The following is a 10,530-nucleotide window of genomic DNA, read 5'->3' on the forward strand; positions in this document are numbered from 1 at the left end:
TTTCAGTTAGTAAGTTGCTCTGAGCAATGGGGGAGATGGTAATGTCACCAGACTGGTAATCCAGAGGCCCAGGCTAATGTCCTGGGAACAGGTTCAAATCTCACCATGGTAACTGGAATTGAAAAGCTACTCTCACAAATGGTGACCGTGAAACTATCATTGAATATTATAAAAACCCATCTGGTTCACTGATGCCCTTTAGAGAAGGAAACCTGCTATCCTTACTGGGTCTGGCCTACATGTGACTCCAGGCCCACAGAAATGTGGTTGACTCTTACCTGCCCTCTGAAATGGTGTGGCAAGCCACTTGGCTCAAGGGTAATTAGGGATGGGCAACAAATGCTGCCCTTGCCAGTAATACCCACATCCCACTGAAGAATAAAAAAATGAATGGTTCCTGAATTGAGAGAACTTGGAAAGGTTATATTTCTGGCATCTAAAATGTTCTCATCTACTTTCTCTAAGGCCCTGAGGTGGGAACCATCTTGTCCTGGGGATTTGTCACTCTTTAGTCCAATTATTTTCTTAATTACTATTACTTTGCTAGCATTAATTTTGGTGCAGCCCTGTCCCTGATTCAATATTAATTTCTTTGTAATGTCTGAAATGTGGACCTCTTCCTCTTACTGTAAATACTGACACCAAGTAGTAATATTCAGCTGCATTATTGATTACCTTCCCTCCATTATAAAGTCAAATGTGGAACTGTTTGCTGATGATCACCATGTTCAACTCTACTTACAATTCCTTAAGTCATTAAACCAGTCCATACCTGTGTGAAGTAAAACCAGGACATCATCCAGACTTAGGCTTATAAGTGGCAAATAACATTCATGCCACATAAGTGCCAGGCTATAACCATCTCCATTAGGAGTGCAACAAGTCACCTTACTTTGATGTTTGTTACAATCTGGTTAGGAACCAGTATCTTTTTGTTTCAAGTAGACACAGTTTGAAATCCCAGTTACTTACTAAGAAAATAAATCCATAAGATTCCAAAATAAACTCTGCTATACAAAGTCAGAAAAGTAAAACAATTTACAATATCTATCTTGTACTCAAACATTCAGAATGAATGAGGTAAATATGAATTACCAGACAAACTGTGGTCAAACACACCACACTGCACAATAAATGGCAGATGCGACCAAGACAGATCCCAAGGTTTCTAAGCACCCCACCCAGTTGCCAGCGCCCACTGTGAGTCACACAATCTCGTTAAAACTCTGTCTCCCTTATGAGGGATTCTTACTCTTCACTTTTGAAGACCTAGCCTTTGCATTCCTTCAAAAGCCACTCTGACATGGACTGTCTCAACAACTGCTCACCTCCCAATGGCTTAATCTCTTCTCCTGAGACTGTGTTCCACTGGTTCCCTGAGGCTGCACTCCAGTACCAAGTCACGGGCACACCTCCAGCTCTTCAGCCATGCTGAGCAGAACATGACTGCTCCAATGGGTTGCATTTACCCCAGTGGCCCACAGCATGGAGTCAATGACCTGCTGCTGCCTTTTCAGCTCCTCATGGCGTCTCTGAGCCCTACCCGTATGGACCCAGCACACAGCATCTCTTTCACTATCTGGAGGCTATTCCTTTGCTCCTTTCCCGGTAGTTTCTTCTAATGGTCCCTCTCTCTAGTCCTCCCCCCACCAACCACATTTCTGTCCCTAGACTCCCCCTCTGGGTCCCTTTCTTCTGTCAGGGGACTCACCCTTTTTATGGTGCCATACTGAGTCTGTGATTGCTGATTTTGCACCACACACGCACCCTGAAGTTCCAGAACAATGGGCTGAGCATGCACAGCTTTTTCTGCTCATGCATGTGCCTGTTCTCCCAGGGCATGTCAGGACTCATAGTCCTCAGCCTCTGCCAGGCAAACACACCAGAGACAGGTAAGTTTGCATTTCCTAACATATTCAATAGCACTACCATCAGCACATATTGACTAGAAACTCAACTGAGCCTGCTATATAAATACAAACAGAAAATGCTGGAAATACTCAGCAGTCAAGCACACCTTTAGAGAGAAAAAGAGTTAATGTTTCAGGTCAATGACCCTTCATCATATATATAGATATTGTGTCTACGAGAACAAGTCAGAGGCTGGGTCTTCTGCAGCAAGTGTCTCACTTCCTCTCTCCCCAAAGCCTGTCCCTCATCTACAAGGCGCAAGTCAGGAGAGTGATTGCATATTCCCCAGTTGCCTGGATGGGTGCAGCTGCAATATCACTGAAGAGTTTGACACTCAGGATTTTGGGAAGTTCTGCCAAATGAAGCTGTAGCAACTTTTTACAGTGGACCCTGTAGATTGTACACAGTGCAGTCATGGTATGTTAGTGGTGGAGGAAGTGGATGTTTAAGCTGGATAAGGTGGCAATGAAGCAGACTGCATACTATGGCTGCAATGTTTACTGTGTACAGTGTCCACTGTACAAAGTTACCACAGCTTGTTCTCAGAGCTTCTTCCCACACAAGTCAGGAGTGAGATAGAATATTCTTGATTTGCCTGGATGAGGGCAGCTCCAGCAACACTCAATAGCACTCAAGAAGCTCAACGCCATCCAGGAAAAAGCAGTCCGCTTGATTGGCACCCCAACCACCGCCTTCAACGTTCACTCCACCACCAATGCAGAGTGCAGCAGTATGTACATGTACAAGATGCAATGCAGCTACTCACCAAAGCTCCCTCAACAGCATCTTTCAATCCTGCAACCTCTACCACCAAAAAGGACAAGAGCAGCAGCTGCAAGGGAACATCCACACCTGCAAGTTGCACTCCAAGCCACACAACATCCTGACTTGGAAATATATTGCCGTTCCTTCATTGTCACTGGGTCAAAATCTTGAAATTCATACACCACATTACTCGTGTGTAAGGCAGAACATCTTTTGGATGATGGCAACATCCTATTACTGATGAATACCACTCGTGTTGCTACTGCAAAGTAGCAGCATGAAACAGCTGGCTAAACCTGTTGCTCAAATTCATGTTTACTAATGGAAACACAGTCCAACAATGCTTAGAATTCTGACTGCCTGATAGCATAGCCTATTGGTATCTGTTATACAGCACAGGTGCCCAAGATGGCTTCCATTCCCTTACGTACACTGTACTTAAGAGCCAAAAGGCAGAAGTAAACTTGTACCAATCTTCAGCACCCTGTACCTTGCATTCCTGAAATCTGCAGAGTTGTCCCAGTTATACAGAAATTTCAGGCTTTATTTTTCTAAATTGAAATTGTATTAATTTAAATGACTTAATTGCACTTTGCTCTATTATGGTTGCTTCATACGAACTATGAAAAAGCCATAGCTGAGACAAATGAGAAGCTAGAAACTGCAGAAATAGAAACAAGCTTCCTCAAGAGCTTAGGAATTTTTCACTCGAATAGCTGAGTCATACAGACCAGTTAATTCACAGTTGCAGTGCTGTGCACAGATTTGGGAACACTATCATGGAAAGGTTACAATAGCAATGCAAAGGATGTAGGGCATATTCTTTAGGATATATCAGGGAGGAAAAGATGGAAGATGAAATTGAATGCAGACAAATGTAAAATTCTTCTTGAAAGGTCATCTCGATCTGAAATGTTACGTATGTTTCACTCCACAGGTGCTGGCTGACCATTGCTGAGTATTTCCAGCATTTTTTGTTTTTTATTTCAGATTTCCAGCATCTGTAGTGTTTTGCCTATGCAAAGGATCTATTCATCTCAGTAGATTCCATGCTCTAAATATCTAAACAGAGGATCATTCAGTGAAGGCAATATAACACTGCATTATATAGGTAAAGCAGTAAAATGCAAGCTGGAGAAAGTCATGATCAAAATACACGCAGCTGGATTTAACACACTACACTGCTGACAGGTTTGAACATGGGGGTGGTCATTAAATCCAGTGGGCGGCGTGCCCAACACCTACCCGCCCACCCATGCCCCACCACAATTGGGCTAATGGTGGAAGTGGCATCGGGCATGTAATGGTATGTTTAGATGAGAACTTTAGTCATAGGAACTTTTGTACCCTGGGAGTTATTAGGATTGCGGGGAGGTGGTGGTATAATGGTACTGTCACTGGGCTAGTGTTCTAGAGACCCAGGGTAATGCTCTGGGGACCTTGGGTTCAAATCATGGCAGATGGTGAAATTTGAATTCAATAAGAAAATCTGGAATTAAAAGTCTGATGACGATCATAAAACCATTGCCAATTGTCCTAAAAATCCATGTGGTTCACTCATGTCTTTGAGGGAAAGAAATCTGCTGTCCTTACCTGGTCTGGCCTACATGTGACTCCAGACCCACAGCAATGTGGTTGACTCAAATGTTCCCCCCACCACCCCCCCCGCCCCCTACCAGTGATGCCCACTGAGAATGAACAAAAATAAATTGTACCTAGTCATAATATTTGGAGATATTTATTACAATGAACAGTGCTTTATTGAATGTACACACAGAATACAGTCACAAATAAGCATGGACTCCTGTAAAGAGGAGTGTGTCACACAATATCATCCCCACACAGCAGCACTCCCAGAGTACTAAGGTACTCCCTAGACATATTACATCATCACATAAAGAACCATGGATGTCACTAACAAGTCTACTGTGTCATAAATGAGGACTTTTAAAACAGTCGTTAGCTAGAAAGTAACAATAACATTTTCATTTTTTTACATATCACATGAACTTCCTAATCAAACATTTCCCTTAAACCAGCTTATATTTCAGCTCTTTCCTGGACTCGAACTCAAGTTCTGTCGAAGGGTCATGAGGACTCGAAACGTCAACTCTTTTCTTCTCCGCCGATGCTGCCAGACCTGCTGAGTTTTTCCAGGTAATTCTGTTTTTGTTTTGGATTTCCAGCATCCGCAGTTTTTTTGTTTTTATCCCTAATACAAAGGTCTAGTTCTCTCTCTAAGGCAGCTAGCTACATGTTAGCTAGATCAGGTTTCATATTCTCTGTAGTGCACTGGTTTTCTAACAATCTGGCCTCTAGATGTGATTCTCTGTGGGCTCTGAGAATTGTCAGTTCTGGACATGTCTGCAACACCTCCAGCATCTGGTGAGTCTCGTGGCGTGTCACTAGCTGGTGAAACTTGAGAGCTGACATCTTCAATGTCTTCCACATTTGAAGCTTGTCCCCTGATAGGTTTCAGATGGTGTCTGTTCTGGTGGAAGATACCCTTCTCTGATTGGATTAGGTAGGATCTTGGAGTGTCAGGCGGCTGCATCACCGTAGCTTTGGTAGTCCAACCTTGTTCTTCATCCAGCTTCACTACAAACTCTTCACCAGGACATAGGGTGGGCAGCTCTTTAACAGACTGTCGTCTATTGTAAAAGTATCTGTAGCATGCTTTAGCTCGTGAGTTTCAGGAAAAGAAAAAGGGAGGTATCTGGGACAGACACTTGATTGGCATTACTGATAAAGAAATGTCCCAGAAGCTACAGTTAAAGCTCGACTTGACACTGGAGAAATCTATACAGCTAGCACGTCAGTGAGGAAAGATAAAATTGCAGATGCAAGAACAAATGACTAGCAATGCATTATGTGAAGTGTTTTGGAAAGTTGATAACCAAATGGGAGCTGAGTGGATGAAAAAGGGGCAGAGAAAGGAGCATACTAAGAAAAACACACACTTGAAATAGGGCAATGACAGCACATTTCACAAGCAAGGTCAGACATTCATAGCTGCAAAAAGCTTGAAATTTACACATTGTAGCAGAGCACATGCTCGGCGAGATCATTGTTTGGAAGGTATGCTGAGTGCTACAAATGTAAGAAAGTAGGCCATTTTGCTGTGGTTTGTTGTACCCATGTGGTCAACAAAATAATTGCAGATGATGTGAGAAATAAAGAAGACAAATGGCTTTTCCTTGGCTCTGTCACGCACATAAACGACGATAGCAAGCCTTGGAGAGTAGACCTTCCAATTCAAGGAACAGTTGTGAGTTTCAAAATAAATACTAGAGCAGACACTAGTATAATTTCCAACAAAACATACTTTGCCTTGAAGACTCCTCCACAGCTCAGTGACACTAATGTCACTCTTGACAGTCCAGAAGGGAAACTGCAATCCCGGGGAAAATTGCTTGCAAAAACGCAGTACAAAGCAAGACATTACTAGTTTACTGTGTATGTGATTAATGGGGAACAATTTGCTGGGATGTGATGTGGCTGCAACAATGGGCTTAGTTCAGCAAGTAGACCAAATCCACCGTGATATCTTTGGAGAAATTGGCCTGCTTAAGATCACACCAGTTAAGATCAGCCTTAAAGAAAGTGCTGTGCCTTACAGTATTCCAAGTACAAGGAGGATTTCACTGCTGATGCTCCCCAAAGTCAGAAAATAATTTGAACATATGGGCAACAGTGGCGTCATTGAAGAGATCAAAGAGCCAACTGAATGGTGTGCCCAATGGTACCTGTGCCAAAGAAATATTGGTCAACTAGGATCTGCGTTGGTCTCAAAGACTTAACAAAGCAGAACTGAGAGAAAAATACATCCTTCCAATGTTCGATGACATCCTCCCAAAGCTAACCAACGCCTGAGTGTTTTCATTGCCGGATGCTGCAAGTGGATTCTGGTAAATTCCACTACATGAAGGTTGTGCTAAGGTGACTACATTTATAACCCCATTTGGCAGGTATTTCTTCTGTGGATTGCCTTTTGGTATCAGCAGTGCACCAGAAATCTTTCAAAGAGAGACGACAGACCTGTTTCGACATCAGGAGGTTATCGCTGTGCACATGGATGACATTCTGATCTACAATGCGACTGAAGAGGAACGTGACAGAAGACTGTCACAAGCATTTCAGGCCCTTGATGCCACCAGCCTGAAGCTCAATAAAAAGAAATGCTTGATTCAACAAACACAACTGCATTTCCTTGGACACTGCATTGACAAGCATGGCATACACCCAGACCCTCAGAGGGTCCAAGCCATCATGGAGATGAAGCCTCCAGAGAATGCCTCAGGATTGCACAGGATCCTAGGCATGAGACATTACCTTGGCAGGTTCCTACCCAACCTTTCTGATGTCACAAGTCCCTTGATTGCACTGTTGAGGAGTGCTGCATGCTGGAACTGGATGCCAACACAAGAGCAAGCTTATGTGAAGGTAAAATACCTGAATTCAGAGGCTCCTGTGTTATCCTTCTATGACAGTACAAAACCTACTGTCATCAACACTTATGCAAGCAACTACGACCTTGGTGCACTCCTACTGCAGAGCCACGATGGAGAATTGAGACCTGTCACTTATTGCTCCAGAACCTTGACAGATGCAGAAAAAAGGTATGCACAAATTGAGAAGGAGTGCTTAGCAGTTGTTTGGGCTTGTGAGAAGAGTTCTAAGTATCAGTATTGGCCTAGATACATTCACACTCCACACAGATCATATGCCTCCGATCCCTTTGATTAATAGCAGAGACTTAGATGTGTACCATTGCACTGCCAACAATCTCTATTGCAGATGATGGGATACAACCCGCAAGCAGAGTAGGTGCCTGGGAAGATACTTGTTGTGGCAGACACAATGTGAAGACATCCTCCACCTGCTGTCCAACTTGATGTGGCTGACTTGAATGAGGAGATTGATATGTATGAGGACGCAGCACATTTTGCAACCAATGTCCAAAACTAAACTAGAATTAGTGAAGCAACTGACAAGCACAGGCTCTGACCTGCAAACTTTGATCTGCTATGTCAGGTCCAGATGGCCAAGATATGCGGCTATGGTTCCAGAGAATGTTAAGGCTTACTTTAGCCAGAAAGACTGCCTCTCAGAGTCAAGAGGACTTCTGCTGCTTGGCAACCAAATTACCATCCCAAGGAGTTTGCATAACAAGATTTTGGAATGGTTGCACAAAGGCCATCAAGTCATCATCAAGTGTCACGAAAGAGCCAAACTGAGTGTGTGGGGGCCTGGTATCAGGAAAGACATAGAAACTATGATGGGAATATGTACAGTTTGTCAAATAGCCAAGCCCACCCAGCAGAGGGAAGCACTGATGACCACACCACTGTCAGTATGATGTTGGAAGAGAATGGGAGCCGATACATGTGAACTGCAGAAGTGATACTACATAATTGTCAATGATTTCTTCTCCAGGTACCTGGAATTGGCTTACTTACCGAACATGGCCAGTGACACTGTAATATCCAAACTGAAGAATAGCTTTGCTCGTTGGGGGTGTCCAAACAAACTTGTCACTGACAATGGGTCCCAGTTCACAGGCAAGGGGTTTGCTGAGTTTGCCACAGTGCATGACTTTTAACATTTAATGACCAGTCCATACTATCCACAGGCCAATAGAGAAGCGGAACAAGTTGTGCAGACTACCAAGAAGATTCTGCGTCAGCCCTGTTGAGCTACAGAGCTACTCTATTACAAGCAATTGAATTTAGTCCAGCACAGCTCAGACTTGGCAGAAAGCTCAGGACTAGCGTTCTCACAACAGAAGGAAACCTGTTGCCTAAATTACGTGACTTCAAGTTTACCCAGAAAGCTGACAACTCAGCTAAAGCACACTTTTACATCAGATGACATTGTTAAAGAACTGCCCACCCTATGTTATGGTGAAGAGTTTGTAGTGAAGCTGGATGAAGAGCAAGGTTGGACGACCAAAGCTATGGTGGTGCAGCCGCCTGACACTCTAAGATCCTACCTAATCCAATCGGAGAAGGGCATCTTCCACCAGAACAGATGCCATCTGAAACCTATCAGGGGACAAGCTTCAAATGTGGAAGACTTTGAGGATGTCAGCTCTCAAGTTTCACCAGCTAGTGACATGCTACAAGACCCACCAGACGCTGGAGGTGTTGCAGACATGTCTGGAACTGATAATTCCCAGAGCCCACAGAGAATCACATATAGAGGCCGGATTGTTAGAAAACCAGTGCACTACAGAGACTATGAAACCTGATCCAGCTAACATGTAGCTTGCTCCTCAAGGCAGAATATTCCTCACTGGCAATCTGCCCAGTTGCCTTAGAGAGAGAGCTAGACCTGTGTATCATTTAACTGTTTGATTAGGAAGTTCATGTGATATGTTAAAAAAGTGAAAAGGTTAATGTTACTTTCCAGCTACAGATTAGTTTAAAAGTTCTTATTTATGATATTTATTTATTTGTTAGTGACATCCACTGATCTTTACTCTAGGTGGGGAGGGGGGGTGAAGCAATGGTATATCTGGGTAAGAACTTTAGGATAGGAACTTGTACTCTGGGAGTGCTGCTGTGTGGGGTCGATAGTGTGTGAGGTACATCCCTCACTGCAGGAGTGCATGCTTGCTTGTGCCTGTATTCTGTGTGTACATTCAATAAAACAATAAACATTTCTGAAAATTACGACTAGGTACAAATCCTAATAGGGCAGCCTGGTGGATGGTCGACTGAGGCCTTTTGCCCTATCTCACTGTGGTAGGAGGCCCACACAATGTTGCTAGCCTTGCAGCATTCCCTGGGCAGTCTGGTGGTGGGTGAGGCTGTCCACTTTAATGGTTGGACAGCCCCCCCGCCCCCAAAGGCTTGTACCACCCTCACCTCCCCAGGTTATCCTATGCCCAATTGCCTCTAAAACCACCCCCCCCCCACCCCACCATTGTCAGGCCTGCCAACTAGACACCCGGCTAGACACCCAAACACAAACATAAATCCTGGTCAATTACTGCAAACATCTCTACTTAAATCCTCAACCCTGCCCCCACCCCACCCAAGCCCAGCCCCTACACCCAAACTCCGCTTCTACACCCACTCTCCACCAAGCCCCGTCCCTCCATCCACTCTCCACCCGAGCCCCACCCCTGCTCCCACTCTCCACCCGAGCCCCACCCCTGCTCCCACTCTCCACCTGAGCCCCGCCCCTGCTCCCACTCTCCACCCGAGCCCCGCCCCGCTCCCCACCCGAGTCCTGCCCCGCTCCCACTCTCCACCCGAGCCCCGCCCCTGCTCCCACTCTCCACCCGAGCCCCGCCCCGCTCCCCACCCGAGTCCTGCCCCGCTCCCACTCTCCACCCGAGCCCCGCCCCTGCTCCCACTCTCCACCTGAGCCCCGCCCCTGCTCCCACTCTCCACCCGAGCCCCGCCCCACTCCCCACCCGAGTCCCGCCCCGCTCCCACTCTCCACCCGAGCCCCGCCCCTGCTCCTACTCTCCACCCGAGCCCCGCCCCTGCCCCCACTCTCCACTCGAGCCCCGCCCCTGCTCCCACTCTCCACCTGAGCCCCGCCCCTGCTCCCACTCTCCACCCGAGCCCCGCCCCTGCCCCCACTCGAGCCCCGCCCCTGCTCCTACTCTCCACCCGAGCCCCGCCCCTGCCCCCACTCTCCACCCGAGCCCCGCCCCTGCTCCTACTCTCCACCCGAGCCCCGCCCCTGCCCCCACTCTCCACTCGAGCCCCGCCCCTGCTCCTACTCTCCACCCGAGCCCCGCCCCTGCCCCCACTCTCCACTCGAGCCCCGCCCCTGCTCCTACTCTCCACCCGAGCCCCGCCCCTGCCCCCACTCTCCACTCGAGCCCCGCCCCTGCTC

This window comes from Carcharodon carcharias, chromosome 21, assembly GCF_017639515.1.
Source record: "Carcharodon carcharias isolate sCarCar2 chromosome 21, sCarCar2.pri, whole genome shotgun sequence".
NCBI classification, from domain to species: Eukaryota; Metazoa; Chordata; class Chondrichthyes; order Lamniformes; family Lamnidae; genus Carcharodon; species Carcharodon carcharias.